Raw genomic sequence first — 18,846 nt, 5'->3', positions numbered from 1 at the left:
CCAGAGCAGCCCCATCCTCCATCGCCTGCGCTCAATCAGGTCTATCGGTCCTCAGAACCCAGGGCACTGATGCCTGCTGGTGGGCACTGGCACTGCAGCTGTGTGCAAGCAGGATCCGACCCTTTATGCATATTCCCTCACAGGATGCTTCACCTCCATGCCAGGGAAGGGAGACGCAAAAATCCCGGCCCTCGGCCGCGCAGCATACCTTCATGGCACCCCACGGCACAGTGACCCCGCACCGCTGCTGGGCGCCACAGTGCCCCATTACGGGATTTTGGTGGGAGGCTTTGGGACAGGGGGACGGGGACGCGGCGCGGGCTGACATCACCAAGCTGGCCAGCGTCGGGCAGCATGCGGCTCCAGCAGCGCTGCTGGCACAAGCGTCTCTGCAGCAGCCCGCAGCCTGCCGATGCAATCCACCAGCGAAGATGGTTCAGCTGGGAGAGGGGCCAGGAGAAGGGCTGGAGTGGCCGCCAGTGCTGGCGCAAGCCTGGCTCTGCTCCACAGGACCTGGTCCGAAGGGCTGCCTGCCCTTGGTCTCGCCCTGCGCCGCCAGCACTAAGCCCCAAATGCCAGGTTTGCAGGCTGAGGCAGGAAGGAAGCGTGAGCCGACACAGCAGAGCCAGGGCTGAAACCTCCCCTGACTTCTGGGAATCCAGCGGTATCGGAAATTTCCCTCCTGGCACGGCTGCGCGGGAGGGGACAGCGAGTTGCCTCCGCCAGACTTAGCACGGTCTCCCTCCATCAGGCAGCACCTCCTGGGACACAGGCGGGGTGCAAGCCTCTGGGACAGCCCAGGCCAGGGTGACACGGATGGCGACCGCACTTCCACCACTGCATCGCCGCCGCCACCCCAGCACCGGCTCCTCGCACAAAGGCTGGAAGCCGGGCGCAGCCAGGGGGGGTCCCGGCTCAGCCACGGGTGCCCCAGGGCTGAGCCGGCTGCCAGCCAGCGGCACCCAGCCTGGCCTCTGAGTGCCTTTGCTGAGCTGCTTAAGCAGTTTCTGCCATGGTCAGGGCTTTCGCTGCCTTTCCTCTGCTGGCACAGCCGGCTGCCCCAGTGCCACCACAGCCGGCTGTCCCAGTGCCACCACAGTGTGCAGGGCTGGGGGCTCCCCCGGGCATGGCAGCCGCTGTAGCCACTCCATCTGGGGTTAATGTTCACAGCATCGGTGTCGAGCGTTATGCTGGGTGGCAGAAAGCACCTGGCAAGAGAAAAACCACCTCACGTGTTTCCGAACTTGGCGCTGGACCTGCGCTGGGCTAAGGGCATGAGACTGTAGCCCGCAGCAGCGGGGCGGCTGGCCGCAACAGCCCTGGCTGTGGCGGGAGCTGCGGCTGGGCCAGCGGGGAAGGATGTTGGCCCGCAGTGGGACCCGGCCCCGCCGAGAGGTTTTCTGCCCTTTGGGATGTGTCTTGGGGCAAACAGCTGCTCTGGCCACAGATCCTGGCTGGGACCATGTGCATAGGGCTCGGGTGGCAGGTGGGGGTCCCCTCCAGTGGCATGCTCCAGCCTCCTGCATGCCAGCTTCCAGAAATCACCTGAAATCCTACATCAAAGGTGCCCCTAGCACCCTGAAGGCACCTAGGCAGGTTTCAGGCCCACCTCCTACGTTCACCTCTGTGGTGGGCGAGCTCTACAAATGCCACCAGGTGCATGAGGACACTCTGCAACCAGCTCCAGGCTGGGATGGGGGTTGTTGCTGGAGAACAAGAAAGCGTGATTTGGTAACCAAAGCTTTTGGGTGATGAAGATACGTACTCTTGGGACTGTTGCCTTCCTAGTCAAAGCACAGGGCTCCTGCCTCTGCCGCACTTGGTTAGCTGCTGCCTGGCGCAGGGATGAGCAGTGATGCCCATGGGCAGCAGTGGGTCCCTCCTGTCTGAATCCAGGCAGAGGCTATGAATATCAGAAACTCCGGCTGTGCTCTGCCGTCCCTGCCAGATGCCGGCTCCCCCAAAGCCGCCGCCCAGGGGAAAAAACCTCCTGAATTTCCCCTTGGAAACCAACAGCGCTGCACACTGGGGTAGCGGGAGGTGAAGGGGGAGCTGTTGCTGGACCACAGGTCAGAAGAGCCAGCCAGGTTTCCTTCCTCGTTGGCAGCCCCGAATTCACAGTGACTGTGCCCCCGAATTCTGCTCCCTGGTGTGAGCAGAAAATGAGCCATCCCTAATGACAAGCTCCGTGGCCATGCCACAGCTTCCCATCCCTGCAGCAGCAGCCCCCTTCAAGTCCTCCTCCCATGCACCCAGCCCCAGGCTGAGTGTGCCCCAAGGGGTCTGGCACACAGACGGGGGGCTCGGACTGGGGGCAAATGGTTGCGTTTCGAGGCTATGAGGTGGCAAGTGGCTCTGCGCCATCAAGCTGCCAAAAGCAGGACCTGGCTATGGAGAGAAGCAGGTTTTCAGGCAGAAGGGGGGTATCCCATGCCCAACTGTGGGACACCCCCCCCCCCCACGCATACCCTGTTCCCCTGCCCAGCCCTGGCAGGGCTGATGCCTATGGGTGCAGCTCCACGGGATCCAGAGGGGGACTAGAACCCCAGAAATGGTGAGAACTGGCCCCGGCTGGGGGTTTCCAGCCGTTGCGGAGGCAGGCGAGCAGGTTCCGGTGTGTGCGCAATGTGTGTATATATGTGTGTGTTACACACACCCAGGAGCCCAACCCTCTTCGGCCACTTGTACTCCACACCCGCTGCCTCCCTAACAAGCAGCCCACCAAATTTCAATGCCTTCACCCAAACAAACAGCGGCAACCTCTGGGAAATGCTTTTCCCATGGGCCAGGGGCCGGGGCAGGCGGGCAGGGCTGCAGAACCCCCCTGCTCCCCTCCTCCAGGCTGTCGGGCAGGGGGCCAGCTTTGCTCCCACGGCCCTTTCTGCAGGCAGGGCTGGTATGTTCACCACAAGCTATAGATGGCCTGGCTGCCACTTACAGTAAATCTGAGCAAGTTAGTTTGGGCAGAGCATTTGAAGTCCCACAAGCAGCAAACTGCCCATATTCTACTGGCACAATCATCTGCCGCAGGCGTCTCCCGTTTCCAGTGTGCCCCTTGGCTTTCCCAGCACTGGTCTGCTGCGTGTCAGCCTCCGTAATCAGAGCGAAGCTCTTTCCCAGGGCTTCCGCACCTTCCCAGAGGCAGCCAATGGCTCTGGAAGAGAAGCTGCGTCTGCTGTCACCCCCCCTTGCTTTGGCTCCGGGTGTGCAGGAAAGCCGGCAAGGAAGGATGCTGGGGCACTCGGTGCTTGCCAGCACAGCCCCGCGAACCGCTGCCCGGCCACGGTCTTGCTGCTTCTTTCTCCCATTGCTGCCCTCTGGCCATCGGCTGCAATCTCCAGTGGAGGCACTGGGGGATTTTTCTGCTTTCTTGGGTGAATGTGAAATCTTTGCCCCTGCAGTGGCAAGCAGATGAACCTGAAGCGCCACTCAAGCATTTCTTTAAGGGCTTAAGTGGGATTTACGTGGTGAAGATGCCTGCTAGAGCCCTCTTCATGGATGGGCAACTCCAAGCATTGGGAAAAGGCAAGACTTGGCTTCACCAGAAGAGCTTCTCTGAGCCCTCAGGATCACATTTTGTATTCTCTCCCTTACCCACAAGGATTTTCTCCCTACCCACTTGTTAAGTGAAAACCACGGAGGGTCTCATGTCACCGGTGACTGTGAGGTTTGGGCTGCGAGGACTGTCCCACACCTCACTTCGTATTTGCACCCCGACTCCAGAGGGAAGTGAGGTGCACACTGGTAAGAGATTCAGCCCTGTCTGTTGAATGACCAAGAAGCAGAAAACAAGCAAGGCACTGCGTCGCCCAAGGACAGATCACCTCCCAGATGCCTGACCCAGCAGCCCAAGGACATTGCCCCAGAGCAGCTCTGCCAGCCCCACGGCATCTTCTGTATTTGGCCCAACCCTTCCCGGCACGGGAAAGGATGCATAGCAGACACAGGCGAGGGATTTTTTCCAGGGTGGGAGCTTGCTCCTAGTCTGGTTTTTCGGAAGCAGGCTGCAAGCTTGTGAATCGAAGGTATTTTCAAGTTGGTTCCTGCAGTGGAAGTGATCCAATAATTGTTTATACACCCGTCTGGCCCAACAGCTCATGCTCACAGAGCAGAAACTTGCTGTCGAGGCTGCTGGGATGTGGCTCCCCCGTGATGCTATGGCATGTTTTAAAGGAGAAGATGTTGAGGCCTTTCCAAGGCAGAGCTATGCCGTGGTCCGGGCACGCTGCCGGCCAGTCTCTGGGCCAGATTCGTGCTGCTTTTCTCTCCATGGAGCTGCAGGAGGGTTGTAACCTGGCAGCAGGCTTTCCCCTGTTCCAAGAGGGTGCTCCCAGCATCTTCTCCACCCCTTGTCCTCTCTTTCCCTCTCCCACCAGTTTGCAACTTGACAGCCCATCTCTGGCTCTCCCCACCTCCCCGTGCTCAAGCAGGTGTCTGGAACAACCCTGCTGCTCTGAGTGAGGATGGAGGACATGCATCCCCATGGAAAAGTCAGGGTCTCCCAGCGGCAGCCTCCTCCAGCCCCCAAAGTGACGGTGACATGAACGTTTCTATTCAGACCAACCGTTTTTTCAGGCATTTGTAACCCCCTCTAATGCATTTTTCTTCTTCTCTCTCCTTTGGGGTTGGAATTATTCTGGCTTTGTGCAAAAACCAACTCTGAAGTGCTCAGGGAGTGGAAACCTCCCATTATACTTTTGAAAAATAATATTAATCTTCCCTCTCCTTTTATGAAGAGCTCTCTCCCCAATGGCTCAGGACTGGAGGTAGGCATTTGATGTGAAAATAGCCCTTTCAATGTTTGATTTTCAGAGGGCCAACTCCAAACCAACCACGGGGGGCACGGGGTGCTAATAGGGCTGTGCCCCAAAGGGTGCCCAGGAAGGATGTGAGGCAAAGGGGAAGTGCTGCCAGGCCCAGGCTTTCAAAGACAATAAAACCAGAGCAATTTCCATTCACGAAAACTGCCCTTGGCCTGATTCAGCTCCAGGACGTAAGGCGGGTGCCCAGCCTGCAGTGAGCCAGTGAGGGACGCAGCTCTGGGCCATTCGTGCTGCCTTCCCTCTGACAGCACGGTGGCACCGAGCTCTGCGGTCCCGTAAGCATAGCTGTGCTGGTCCTCCCATTGCCTTCTGCACCAGCCATGCCCCGCTCCCTGCCACTGCCCACAGCCGGAGCTCGTGGCTCTGGCTAGGACACAATCATGCTTCCTAAGAGCGGGTCTCTACCCCTTCGCCCAGGGCAAAAGAGACCTGGCATCTCCCCGGCTGCAGAGGGAAGAAACAGAATTTGGCCTCAGCTGCAGGAACGCAACAGAAAAGGGAAGGAGAGGACACACTGGCTGATCCCATCACCTGCCGGGCTCCCCAAAACGCCTGTGCTGAAACACACCCGCTGCAGGGAGCTGGGGCCAGGGGGCTGTGCCGTGAGGATGAGGATGGTGTGCCTGAGCTCGGTGTGCGTGGACATGGGGGCAGGTTAGCTGGTGTGCCGCAGACCTGGACAGCATCCGCAAGCAACAGCGGGACATCCTTGCTGCAGGGACGCAGGGGACAGTGAAGTGGATACTCACTTTGGGACCAAGCCACTGTCTCGGGGTGCCTCTGGTGGCAGGGAGCCTGGTCATACGTTTGCTTATTCCAGTCTGATATTGCTCCTAGCTCCTTATTTAGTGGTTTTAGTATCCACCTACTTTGCCTCCTGTAGTGCAGCAGTGAGCATTTCTCTCCTTCCCCTGCCTCTCCCCCGCTTACTGTTTTCTCTCACTTAATTCCTCAAAGCACATTTAAGAGGCTGTTCACCTGGGAGGTATCGCCTAAAACAAAGTTGTATTGTGTACGTTTGGTCAAAGCAAGATAAGAGCTTCCAAGTGGCAAGGCAGTAAAGGTGGCTTCTTCAGGTGCTGGCAGCTCTCACAGAGCGTGCAGTGTTTGGGATGTGTTAACCCATCGGCCGGGATTTGCATAGGTACAATACGCCTCTTCACTTTCTGGCAGGTTCTTGGCCTGGAAACCGTTGTATTAAACCTTAGACCAGTATGTTGACCCGGTAATGAGCATTGCACTATTTACTTTGTCTCTCCCCTTTTTCTTTTCTGAGACAATACACATTTTATGCTTTGTCAGCAGAAGGCAGGGCAAGAACTCACCCTTTGGGGCGTCCCACTCCTCCTGGAAGCTGCAGGCACCCGGTGCTCTGGCAGCTACTGGCTTTGTCTACGCTCTGCAAAGAGCTCACATCCAGCGTGTGTTCATGGCATCAAGGAACAAAAGGTTTTGCACTTTGGTCTCCACCAACCTACATGTTGTGAGAGAGACCCGGACACCTTTTTACCCAAAAACTTTGTCCTCGGTAAAATCTGAAGATGTTGCAAGTTTTGTTTGATCATCAAGGAACAGATGAACTGCTGGACATCTGGAAATCCTGGACAGGAGCACCATGCCGGCATAGCTCAGCCCTACGGCACGTGCTTAGCAAGACCAACGCTCCCAGGAGGCGGGGGACCAGCCGCACACGTGCTGCGCAGTCCCTCCGTTCACAGCCAGTAAAGCTGATGCCTTCCAAATGCTCCGGATTTGTTGCACGTTTAGAGGACATCTGTGCTGCACAGGCACTGATGGGCTTAGGCTTCAGGCAAATGGCTGAAGGATTTGCCTGGTGTGCTGGGAAGCTGAACTTCATGCTGCGGTGGTTGATCTGCCAGCATATGCCCACTGACAGCTATGCCACTGCAGCCGGGATTTAGTGAATCTGTGAAATTTTGGGGTTTGACGGTGATAAAGTCCCATCTGGTGGTGCAAAGCAGCATGGTGGTTTGCAGGGATGAGGGAGGCATTTTCCTGCCTGTTTCTAGAGGATGCCTAGGACTCCACAAGGCAAGCACGGCAGCAGAGACACAGAGTGAGTTCTCGGTGCTCTAAAGTCCCACCTGTCCTCCAGGAAATTAATATTCTTCTCTTGGGAACCCAGTGTTATTCAACCAAATTCCCCCTTCAGGTTTGGAAATCTTCAGGAAGGAAAGAACCTTAATGCAAAGGACAGACAAAAAAGGGTCTTAAAGAAGCTGATCTGCAAGTTGCCTTTGCTCAAGCCCTCCCTGCCCATCACCTTGGCTGGACAAGGAAGGCATCCCATTCATGTGCTGGTTTTTAAATGATTATCCTATACAGCACTGTTTGTTTTATTTCTCTGCTTAGCGTTCAGAGGCTGTTCTTCTTGCGCTTATTTACTGTAAAGCAAAGAAAGCCAGGGAAAATGATCTCCAAAGCAAATAGAGCCATGTTTCCATTTGGGAAAACTTAGAGGGAAAGCGTGTGTAGCTAAGCAACAATGCATGATGGTAAATGGGTCGTTTTCCAAGGCATGAATTGCATGTGGATAACTGCAAGGAAAACAACCCCAGCCAACACGCTGCCGACGTTTGAATTCTTGGCCTAAGCGATTAGCAAGAAATGACTTTTCAATACCCCCAAGAGCTCCCCAGGTTGTTAGGGGTTTTTTTCTCCTGCTTTCGATCTCCACCCAAAACCGTGGGTGGGAGTCTCCGTTACTGCAGCTGGGCAGAGCTCTGAGTACGGATGCGTTGCAGTGAGGTACGCTGGACGCGAAGAGCGATGGGTCACCTGCACCACATCCCAGGGAAAGGGACGGGGACAAGGGAGCCCCATGGCAGGACTGGGGACTCATCCATGAGAAACTTCCTTCTCTTTAGGGCCAGAGTGAAGCCAGCATTCCCTCGTGCATTAGCACTGGAGCTTGATCTCAGCCTCCCCCCAGCAGTACCTAGGAATGGCTTTGCTCACTTATCCTCCCTGTGAACCTAGATAATCTCCGCTGCAAGAAAAGGGGAGTGTTTTCTTACCATGGGGTAACATGTTGTGGATATACAAGGGTACTAGTACTAGGATAATACTAGCTATGGGATGGTAAAATCGTTCAGGAAGCCAGGAACGGGAGAGTTTGCTGGAAGATAAATAGGTGAGGTCACATTTGGTTGGGGGCATAACGTCCACGTCATGTAGCTGCTGCATCATGGGTGACGGTACCTGGGTCAGCAGCAGGTGAGGGGTTAAGGAGCCCTTCAGCTTTGCGTCCTAGGGCAGGAAAACTATTGTGTTGGGGTTTTTTTTTTTCATAATAGAACAAATTTACAGAGTTCAAGCTTTGCATTTGCAGAAGTGCCCAGTCATCTGGGCTTTTCCAGAATTCCTCCTACCGGGAATGGTGCCACCTTCAAATCAGTGCTGGCAATTCAGCCTGAAGGTCACCAAGTGAGATGGCAGCAGAGCAGGGATGAGACCTTGCTTTTCGTAGACGTGCCATTGATTTCCTCTTCCTGCCGCTTGCATCACTGGCTGTGATCAAAACATACACTGCCATGTTTATTAAAAAGAAAGAGTTATTGCAGGAAGGTATTGGGATTATTTCTTTCCTCCATGAATAAAGTTCTACAGTTCCTCTTAAAATCAGACCTGAGGAATTTACAGAGTGGTTATTGTACATTCCTTGGAAAAAAAAAAAAAATCTGAGCAAGTAGTTCCAGTGCATTAAAGCAATGAATAGAGGAAGTGAAAAATATTTTAAATTCCTATACAGTGTTACATTTCAAAAATGTCCTGGTTTAGGGCATTAGAACTGGGGGGGTGGCTTTATTCCCTCTCTTGTTTCCCCTCTGATTTCTCTGAACTTGTTACAAGTCTCCTTCCATTTTGCTCACCATTTCCAAGCGACTAGAGAGAGGCCTGGAACGATGACAGAGATGCGAACTGCACAAAGGGACCGGAGTGTGGTCCGATAATTCTGTAATTGGAGCTGCTCGAGGCAAAATTTTTTTCAAGCCAGTGTAAATGGGGATCGCTGAAACCCTTAACAATCAGTCTGTCAGGCTGCTTCTTTAATGGATTGCTCTGTTTAACTCTCTGTTTGTCACTGGCAGGATGACAAGTGAAATTAGTGTACTGGAAAATATAAGGTAACTGGCAGCTCCCCAGCCCGGTTCCACGGCCCCACAGACCCAGGGGTGCCGGAGCGCCGGAGCCCGGCTCACCAGCTGCTCTGCTGCCTGAGTGGAGGAGGAGGAGGAGGGGAGCTTGCAACCTCCTGCCCTTCCTAGGGGTAGGAAGACCTGCAAAAATACCCTGCGGCTCTGGGACTGACATAGTGAAGAGTGTGTGGGGAGAAGGGAGGTCCCCTCCATGGCTGTGGGGTCCCTGAATTGCCATGCACAGCTGGCTGCAGGCTGGGATCAGGGTGGGGAGAGCACCTAAGCGTCCTCCCAAGGCTAAGTCGCAAACCTTTCGTCAGCTGCAAACCGGCTTAGTTTTCTGCTTTTACACCATGGATACTTCTTTTCATTTTTAAGCACTATGGGTTAATGTCAGTCTTCTGGGGGCGTTGGGTGCAGGGTGGGAGCACTCGCCAGTTAGAGAAGATGCTTCCAGTGTGTGTGCGAGTGTGAGTGTGCGTGAGCACATGTGAGCACATGCAAGTGTGCGCTGCTTTGGAGATGCTCGACACCTCCATTGTTCGCAGCCAGCCTCTGAAATTTGGCAGCGACAATGCCCCGAGGCTAGAGATGTACCTTTCGCTCTTCCCATGAAATTCCATTCTGGTTTGGCTGAGTTATAAAAAAAAAAGTTTGAAAATCGCCATTTCCCTTCTGCTGCCTGCATTCCTCAGGAAAACTTTGGCAGCCTGTCAAAACAATAACTGAACGTGAACTTTCTAAAGAGCTGGCCCGGTGCTGTCTGCCAAAGCAGCAATTCAGCACAGCTCAGCGCGGCATGTCCTTTCCCTCACCCCCCCGTGCCCACCCCCTCGCACACCCATCCCCGGGCACCCTTCGGCACAGACATGTCCACCCAGGACAACAGTGGGCAGAGCACAGGGTTGGCATACACTGCCCGGCTGCAAAAGCCACACACCCCTCCTCTCCCCTCGCAGGAGAGTGGCTTTCCGCTTCCAGCCCCGACAGTTACTCCTGAGATTTTTGGGGAAGAAACCTCTGGAGCAGTGAGGAAAGGCCAGTCCAAACTCCGCTGAGGAATACATTAGGTCCAGCTGCAATAACCTACGTTGTAGACATTTATTTAAAAGATCTTACTCTTTTTTTAAGATGTTATTTCCTATGCTAAAAGAATGTTGTTTACAGTGCAAAGCCAAGTGCTTTTAAGTTAGGAAATGCCTAATGTATGATTCCTCACAAGCTCAACTCTGTGTGCATGCATTGTGCTACGACCTTTACGTACATGAGCCCCTATTTCGACCTCTATCCTTGTCATGTGGACATGGGAGGAAAGAGGGCACAAGCTGCTCCGACAGCTGTAAATAAGACACTTCCTAACACTGAAGTGTTTCATTTGAATGTTTTTGCAGACCGCATATTATTCTTTAATACAGGTTTTTAATGCAATGTACAATTCTCAAACCAAAGCACCCGACTTCGACACACTTGCCAGAGTTTTTCCTCACCACAGAAATGCAGCCGTATCTGGGCTGGCGTGAGGCAACTGTTTTGCAGCCTATTAGACATAAAATGACTCTGAAGCACTGAGGAGGCACAGTCCTTGTTAAAAGCACCCATTACATTTCACATGAAGGTGCAGGAGGATGCGGGGAGGGAAACTGCTGCTACTTCACCCCCACAGGGGTTAATATTCTTATTCTGGTGGCAAATGCTTTGTGGTCCTGGGGTATTTTTGGGGCTCAGATTGTACAATTTAAAGTAAAGATGGTGCTTGCACCATCCCCATGCTGCCAGCGCTGTGCTGGTTTGGGAAGACAGGATGAACCTCTGCCTTTCCCACCACCTTTTCTCCTGCCAGCAAGCCCAAGGTTTAGCTTGCAGTGCACTCAGCTGTGCTGAGACGCCAGCGGCAGCGTCTAAGCCTAAGCAGACTAACTCCCCTGCCTTCCCTTGTCTCCTCGTCACCAGGAGGTGAGAAACAGGCGGGAATAATCCATTAACTAAACCAAACTGCCACGACTGGTTGTTCTAGTGCTGTTACTTGCAAGATGCGGTCGCCCCTGTGGGAAGTTGGCCACCAATTACAGCAGATACTCCACATCCCGGTGTCTGTGCAGGCACAAGGCTAGTAATTTTGTGTAGCATTTACTGCCAGCCAGGGAGTCGTCCTTTCCGACACAAACTCAGCTCTACTTTCTACAAGCTCCCCTCCAGCAGGCCCTGAGCTTTTGCTAATGGTGAAGCTAATATTTGGATCTCGGGAGTGGCCAGGAGTCTCCAGCCTGCCCCAAAAATCTCTCATCATTTTAGTGTGTTTGGCTGGCAGTACTGTGGATTCAGCCCCCCTCCCTCCTCCACCCCTCCAACTATAAAAGCCTGTTGTGGCCTACATTCAGCTGTTGGATATCACATTATCATGGCTCGGCAAAGAGGAAACCAAGCAGTTTGGCACAAATGGCTTTTCTGTGTTCAGCCTGTTCCAGCGCGGGTCTGTTCAGCTCCTCCTGAAGCACATGGAAGCGCTCAAAACTTCAATATTTAATCTTGCCTTGAAATGCAAATTGTCAGATCCAAGGAAATGAAAGCGAGCGAATGCACGGCCATTGACGTAGGGATGTCGGGGAGGCAGCAGACGCTGTGCCCGCTTCTTGCCTTTCAGCCTTGGCAGGGGGCACCAGGACCCTTTCTCGAGCACTGTGCCCCCTGCTCAAGCATTGTCATTATTGCCATTATTTTATTTCAGTGTTTGAATGTAGCTTTTCCTGACTTCAGGTGATGTAGTGCTCAGCCAGACCTTGAGCGTTCCTGCACGCTGGACGTGCTCCCCATTTTGTTTCTGTTCTCCGAGGGCACTGCTGTGATGTTGGATGCTCAGACGTGGTGCCCATGGAGGAGAGACTCACAGGCAGAGGGGATTTTGCAGTGTGTAAGGCAGCACATGTGCCTCCCTCTGCCCCCCCGGCACACACATGCACGCAACTGCTCGCCCCTATTGCAAGGCAGGCGGTGTGGTAGGAAAGGGAGTGCCCCATGCATGACTGTTGGGAGCCAAGTAATCCTGGATATATTATAAGCCCAGTTTTGAGAAATAAAAACACATTAATATTCTGTTCTCTCAAGGCATTATCCTACTGTTTACCATTACACACAATCCTCTGCCTTAAATTGCATCTTTGATTAAAGCAGCAATGAGAGAAACCAGTGCTAATAACAAAATGTATTCTGCTTTAAATCACTAAAGTGAAAACATCAATAAGCTGTAACCATCAGTGCCGCCATGAAAATGAAGGGAACCACCATGGGAAACAGCAAGGATGAAATCCACTTTGCCAGCATAAAAGCCAAGTAATTAGGTCTTATGTGGGTGGAACTTATAATGAGGTGCAGGAAGGGGGAAAATGAATTTCAACCCAAGCCTGCCTCCTCCTTCCCCCCACCCTCCAGAGCTGCTAATCCAAGTTTGGGGGCTGCAGTAGGGACAGCAGCCCCATTTCGCAGCTCTGCAGGGTCTGCAAAGCAGCGTCCGCACCTCCACCTGCACCCACTGCCCAACCCTTGTGGGGCTGCCCTGTAGCTCTGCCCCACACACCGTTGGTGGGCAGCGGATGGTTTGTACCTGGTACCAACTTAAATTTCACTGTGGGAGAGGGGTGTGCTTCCAAGGAGGGCATTTCACTTTGAGCAAGCTCAAGCTGATATATTTTATCAGCCCAAGAAATTTAATTTAAAAATTAGAAGAAGGAATCATATCTGGTTATCGTGGATTAATCAGAGTTTGTGGATGGGGATATGAAATTAATTTATCTACAGTGAGTTATTTGAATCAGAGCCCTGTGCTCCTCTGCAGCTGTCCGTCATTCAAGGAGCTCTATTACTGGAGCACCACTGCTGCTCTCAATTGCTTGCTGTGGAAGTTGTGATACATCAGCAAACTTCAGACGCTCTGCGCCCGGCTCTTCCCACATACTCTTATGCTGGTTATAGCCTTTCAGTTATTCAGTGTTGCAGTCACCCTCTGGTTCACCTAAGCCAGGAGTATGCTTTCAGGAACTTTCTACCTGGAGCTAGAGCGGGAGAAATTATTCCTAACTTCCTCTTCCACGCTTCAGAGTGCAAATAAAGTGGGCAACTTCAGTGCTGGGTTTTCTAACGTTCCCCGACATCTCTGCAGCAGATCAAGGTGCTCGTCCATCCTTGTGCCTGCAATACTGGTTGGAAGCCTCCAGAAACGGCTTTTCCTTAATTTCTCAATAGCTGTCATTTTGCCTTTCTTTAAGGATGCTTCACCACGCTAAGACCAAGGGTGGCTGCCGAGCTGGCTGCATTTCTGCCTCCCGCCGGTGCTTGTGGGCTGTGGGCTCAGGGCCTGGCCATCGGGATGTAGCTGGCAGGCAGGCTGAGGTTCAGTTTGGGGGAACCCAGTGCTCTTTCTAGCAACATAACCAGGGGGAAAAAGCAGAGGAAAAGGCACCAAACTGGACGGCTGCCTCTCAAAAGCTTTGGGATAAATCTGACCTGCAAAGACGCCCGAAACTGGTTATGATGCCCTCTGAAACGCTCAGGTTATTATTTGGAATGCACAGCAGGCAGCTGCCAGGGACCCGCAGAAAGAAGAGCCCATGTTTCTGGCAGCAGCAGCAGGGCAGGCAGCTGCGAGGTGGTGCACGGGGGGCGGCCAGTCCAGGCCCCAGCCGGGGGTGGCGACAGCGGCTCTACCTGCAAAGGAGCTCCTCGGCCTGGGCCGTGCCCGTCTCCCATAGACCTCATCCCCAAAGGGGCGCCGGCCCGGGCTGGAGGGTAGCAGGTAGGCCCAGCGTTGCCGGGCACCGGCCGGGGGGGGATGCAGCCCCACGTCGGTGTGGGCAGGGGGCGTTCCCCCACCGGCAGCGCTGGGGCTGGCTGTAACGGGGGTCGCAGGGCCCAGCCCGGGGGCTGCCCCGGCCGGGGTGCGGGGCCTGGGGGTGCCCGCGCGCCCCCTCCGCCCCGTCCCCCTTTTCCCCCTCAGCGCTCGCCTTTCTTTGTCCCGCTTAGTAACTGGGGCTCCCAGCCAATCGCCATCGAGCCGGCCGGCTTCGCCGCCAGCTGATTGGGTGAGCCGCCCGGAGCCCTCTGCCAATCCCGGCGCTCGCTGCTCCCTCAGACAAAGACAGCAGCTCTGGCAACTGGGCTCGACTCCCCCCGCCCGCCGCGCGTGCTCCGCGGCAGCAGCCCCTTGGCGACAGGCCAGCCGAGGGACCTACCACCTCCCCTGCTCTCCTCAGAAGGGCGGGGGGGGGGCGTTCGCTAGGAAAAGGCGGCGAGAGAGGCGGCCAAAGTAGCGAAAGGGAGCCGGGGAAAAGTTAGGAAACTGGGGAAATAGATCTTTGTTTTGTGCCAAGCTTTCTTTCTGGGCATGTCTCTCCGGCGTGAAGAGGGACGTGTCCCCCTTCTGCTTTTTTTTGCCCACCCCCTCCTCTGCCCCGTGGAAGCGCCCGCTCGCACCATCCCCCCTCCTCCCTCCTACTCGAAGGGGTTAAAAAGCCGGCGCGAAGCCCCGCCCCGGGGCCCCTCCCGCGCGGCGCTGGGGGGGCGTGGCCTAGTCCTCGGCAAGAGGCGGTTGGCGACGGTTGGGCCCCTCAGAGCCTCTTAAAATGAAACCTAGCGGGGCCGGCAGCGCCGCAGAGAGCCCGGGGCTGCGACCTGCCGGAGCCGCCCGGGGCCGCCGCCTGCAACGCGCGGGGCTGCCAGCTGGGCACGGCGGGCGACGCCGCCGCGGGCTGCCCGCCCAGCGCTGAGCCGAGCCGGCGGGGACAGCGGGCCGAGCGGCCCCCAGCGCTGCCCGCCCCGCTCGGGCTCCGCGTCCGCCGTTATTGTTGCCCGCCGCCCCCTCCTTTCTCCTCCGCCGGCGGAAAGAATTCATCCAGAGACCGAAATCTCCCCTCTTCATCCGCTTTTTCCCACCTCCCGCTTTTGTGGGGGGGTTGTTTTGCTTTCAGCTCGGTGTTTTAAAAATACCCTGAAAATGGCGCTTTTTAGAGAGAATTCAGGAAAGTGGCTTTTCTGTGGAAAGGTGTCCTTTTAAACAAAAAGAAGCATTCTCTATATATTATATATATAACTACCTATCTTAGTTCCTGCAGGGCAGCTGCTGAGGTGGCTTGTGTGGTGGGGTTTTTTTTAAATTAAGTTTAATTTTGCGATTTAAAAAATTTTTTTTTTGCTAGAAGTGTTATTTTAGAGCGGGGTGGATTCTTCTCGGCGTGTCCCTCCCCCTCTTTCCCCCCCCCCCCCCCCTCCATTAAAAGCCGAGAAAGCTAATCTCTTATTTATAAACCTGCCGGGACTTGACTGTCGCGATGTACAACACGGTGTGGGATATGGACCGCGATGACACGGACTGGAGGGAAGTGATGATGCCCTATTCCACTGAGCTGATATTTTACATTGAAATGGACCCTCCAGGTAGGGAGCCGAAGCCTGCGTGCCTGCTTCTGCACCCCTCGCAGCGGGTCGGGGCTGCCTTTCATTCCTGCCTTCTCTCCCCTGCCCGTCCTCCCTCCTTCTTGCAGACTTTCCCCGTTTGAAAAAGGAGGGGGAATCTGCGGAGGGGGAGGGGGAAAAAAAAAAAATCTGTAGTTAAACTTTGTGTAAACTTTCCAGGGACTTAAACCTGCTGTCTCCTGGGCAAAAGTATGTTAATACAGTTTTTTGGGGGGGTTGAGAGGATAACTGCAATTTATGGTGCCTTTTGGGAGGTGGAAGGAGGCAGGAGGAGGAGAGCTGCTCGCAGCCCCTCTCCAGAGTCTCCTTTTTTTAAGCCTTTATTGAAAACCATATATTTTGGCTGTATTCACTTATAGAGGAGCATTTTTATTAGCCTCTTCACCTGTGTGCCTTTATGTGCCTGTAACACTTTGATGGTAGTGATTTACCCACCTCCATTCAGTTCCAGTTTAATCGCTTTTACAGTCTCCGAGACTCTTTTCTTGCCAGCTTTCTTCTAGCATTGACAGATGAGGTGTGTGTTGTCGCTGGGTTTTGGTGCTGGGGGGATAATACTTGGGAACAGGCTGGAATCCATCCCTGGAGGCACTGTTACTTGAATAACGCTTAATAACCTTGTTCAAAAGGGTTTGATGCAACTTTTTTTTTTCTCATGGATTGCTAGTGCTGAAAATGAAGAAATGCGTTGTCCTTGCTTGCCTGAAGTTTTCAGGTGGGACAGAAAGTTTCTTTTGTGTCTGAAGAGTGAGGGAAGGCTTACAAGGAGAAGAGGTTCAGTCTTTCTTTGGTAATGAATTAAAGTAAGCATAAATGGGTACTGATGAAACCGTATCTATACCTGTAAGAGTCTAACAGGCTGACAGCAGTAAGGTAATTGAAGGGCCTTTATGTTCTCAGGTCTCTGATCTGTACAGCCAGAAGGTACAGTAAAATATGCATCAAAAATATTAGCCGGCAGAGAAACTGATAGCAAATACGTGCTTCTAAGTGGTATCTTCTGTGTGGCATGTACTGTTAGACTTCTGAAACGCACTTTTCAATCTGTGCTTGAATCGTGGCTTGTACCTCCAAGTGTGGTTTAGTCTCTTTGTTTCAGTGCAGTGAGCTCTTTTTTTCTCTCCTTAGGTATGTGGTGCTTTAATTAAAAGAGGAGGAGGTGATCATCCTGAGATTTTTCAGATCTCAAGGACCTGTACTTACTTCCTCTGGTAACTCTGATGCTTTAAAAATTGGACAGATCTCTCGGAGGCGTAATACTGGCCACTACTTGTTACATTCTTGCATAGCTGACATTACCTATTTTTAGATGTTACTCCTGAAAGCATGAAGTTCAGTTAAATCTGTTTGCTTCTGTGAATTTCAGAGGGTATCTTTCTTGTAAATGATTTTGATTTTAGCTGTTCATGAGGTTAGTATTTGTATTTGCTTGTATCAAGAGAACAAAAACCCGAGTTCCATTGTAGGTGACTTAAAACAATTGGTGTGGGGTTTTTCATAAAAAAAAAAGTCCCTTGAATGGCTTAGTGTGAGGAGGCTGCTAAAAGGGGCTGGCCTAACTGAACTGGTCAGAAAACAACTTTCCAGTATTTCTGTAGGAATTAGGCCGTGCAACCTTACGAAGTTTACACTAAGAGGCAGTGCTTCTGTCATTAATAATGCCAGTATTTCCATCATTGAAGCCCTTATGTCAGGGATCAAGGCTCTGCATGGTCCACCAGTTAGCAAAAGGACTTAATGTTACATGCTGATCCCTGAAGTGTTCACTAACTTTCTTTCATATTTTTAAACTAGAAAAGCCAGAGCTGGAAACGATGCATGGGATGATTCCCATGTGTATGTCCTGATTTCATAGGACTATAACTTTTAAATTGCAGGGGGAGGGAGAGTGTGGCAGAGGTGGTCTGCTTTTTCCTCATCCAGAGGTGGGGTGGGAAGGCATTTTCTGGTCTGGGATGATAGGTCATCCCTAAGGGGAGTGTGGAGGAATTTATTTGGAAGACTTAAACACTTGGCATGCCTTGGGATAAAGTCACTGCATTTGCACCCGGTAACAACCACAACTCCATTTGGCCTGCTTCCAACAAAAATTTGTGAAGGTTTTCAGTATAGCATTCCCCCGCGCGGTGGCTGGAGTTCCTGTGAGCAGCTGAATGGTGGCAATATGTTTTCTCGGTAGCACACAAACTAACAATATGCAGCGAGTGTCCCTGCTGCCAAAGGAGGCAGCACGGTCTTTTGTTCACAGAACTTGCATGAAGACATCCCTGGTTGGCCTTTATGCTGCAGGACTGGGCATCTACTGATACCGGGAGCCAAGTGTCTCAAATCACACGTGGCTGCTTGTGATTACATTTTAGGGCATCTAAACTTCAGGCAGAGCACAAAGGCCAAGGTGAACATGATGTGTGGTGTCACCTGTAACCTCTAAGTCAAGGATGGGGGTACTGTTTCTTGTTAAGGGCCTGTAGACCTTTAATTTATCTTGGCGGGCTGTCTTAATACCCACCTTAGCGTTGCCCAATAATAATGCAGAAATAAAATCCTGTGATGGCAGGCAGCCTGCAGCGCAGCCGTAGCTTCTGTCAGGCCTCAGTGCACCTGCACTGGCTTATCAGTGTGCTCGTGTTTTCTGTCCAGGGTTGTAGGTGTAAATGGATGCTCAGAGCAGGTCCTGAAGCCTCGCTGCTAGAAGGTTTGCTCAAAAGCTCAAAAATAATAATAAAATTGATGCCTTCCTCACACAGGAGTTTTTTCTGACTCCAGCAGAGGCAGGGTCAGGCAACAAGGGACTGCTAGCTTTCTGCTAGCTTTTAATCCATCCTAAACATAGGAGTGGGACAGTTTTCCTAAATAGATCAGTGGAACTAGGGATTCAGTTCTGCCAGCCTTGCAAAGCATGCCTTACAGCAGTACAACTAACACAGGCGCAACGGCAGTGACAACCAGCAGGGTGACTCTTCTTACCTGATTTTTTTTGTTTGCAAACAGAGAAGGACTTGTGAGTGATGTGATGGTTGGAGGCCGTCTTGGGCATAGCGATCATGAAATCAGAGGTTTTGATTCTTGGGGAAAAGTAAGGAGGGGGGTCAGCAGAACTGCTAGGTTGGACTTCTGGAGGGCAGACTTTGGCCTCGTTAGGAGACTGGTTGACGGAGTCCCTTGGGAGGCAGTCCTGAAGGGCAAAGGAGTCCATGAAGGCTAGACGTTCTTCAAGAAAGAAATATTAAAGGCACAGGAGCAGGCTGTCCCCATGTGCTGAAAGATGAGGCAAAGGAGTCCAGGAAGGCTAGACGTTCTTCAAGAAAGAAATATTAAAGGCACAGGAGCAGGCTGTCCCCATGTGCTGAAAGATGAGGCATCAGGGAAGAAGACTGGCTGAACAGAGAGCTTTGGCTGGA

At 52.9% G+C, this 18,846-nt stretch overlaps 1 protein-coding gene across 1 annotated transcript in view; it reads left to right on the top strand.

Annotated features, from left to right (window-relative positions):
- PIK3R3 (phosphoinositide-3-kinase regulatory subunit 3) overlaps nucleotides 1–18,846 on the top strand; it is a 78,603-nt gene that overhangs the window by 35,184 nt on the left and 24,573 nt on the right.

This window comes from Gavia stellata, chromosome 10 (assembly GCF_030936135.1).
Source record: "Gavia stellata isolate bGavSte3 chromosome 10, bGavSte3.hap2, whole genome shotgun sequence".
NCBI lineage: Eukaryota > Metazoa > Chordata > Aves > Gaviiformes > Gaviidae > Gavia > Gavia stellata.
Note: the sequence above shows the minus strand (reverse complement) of the source record. Positions and strands in the feature narration are given on the sequence as shown.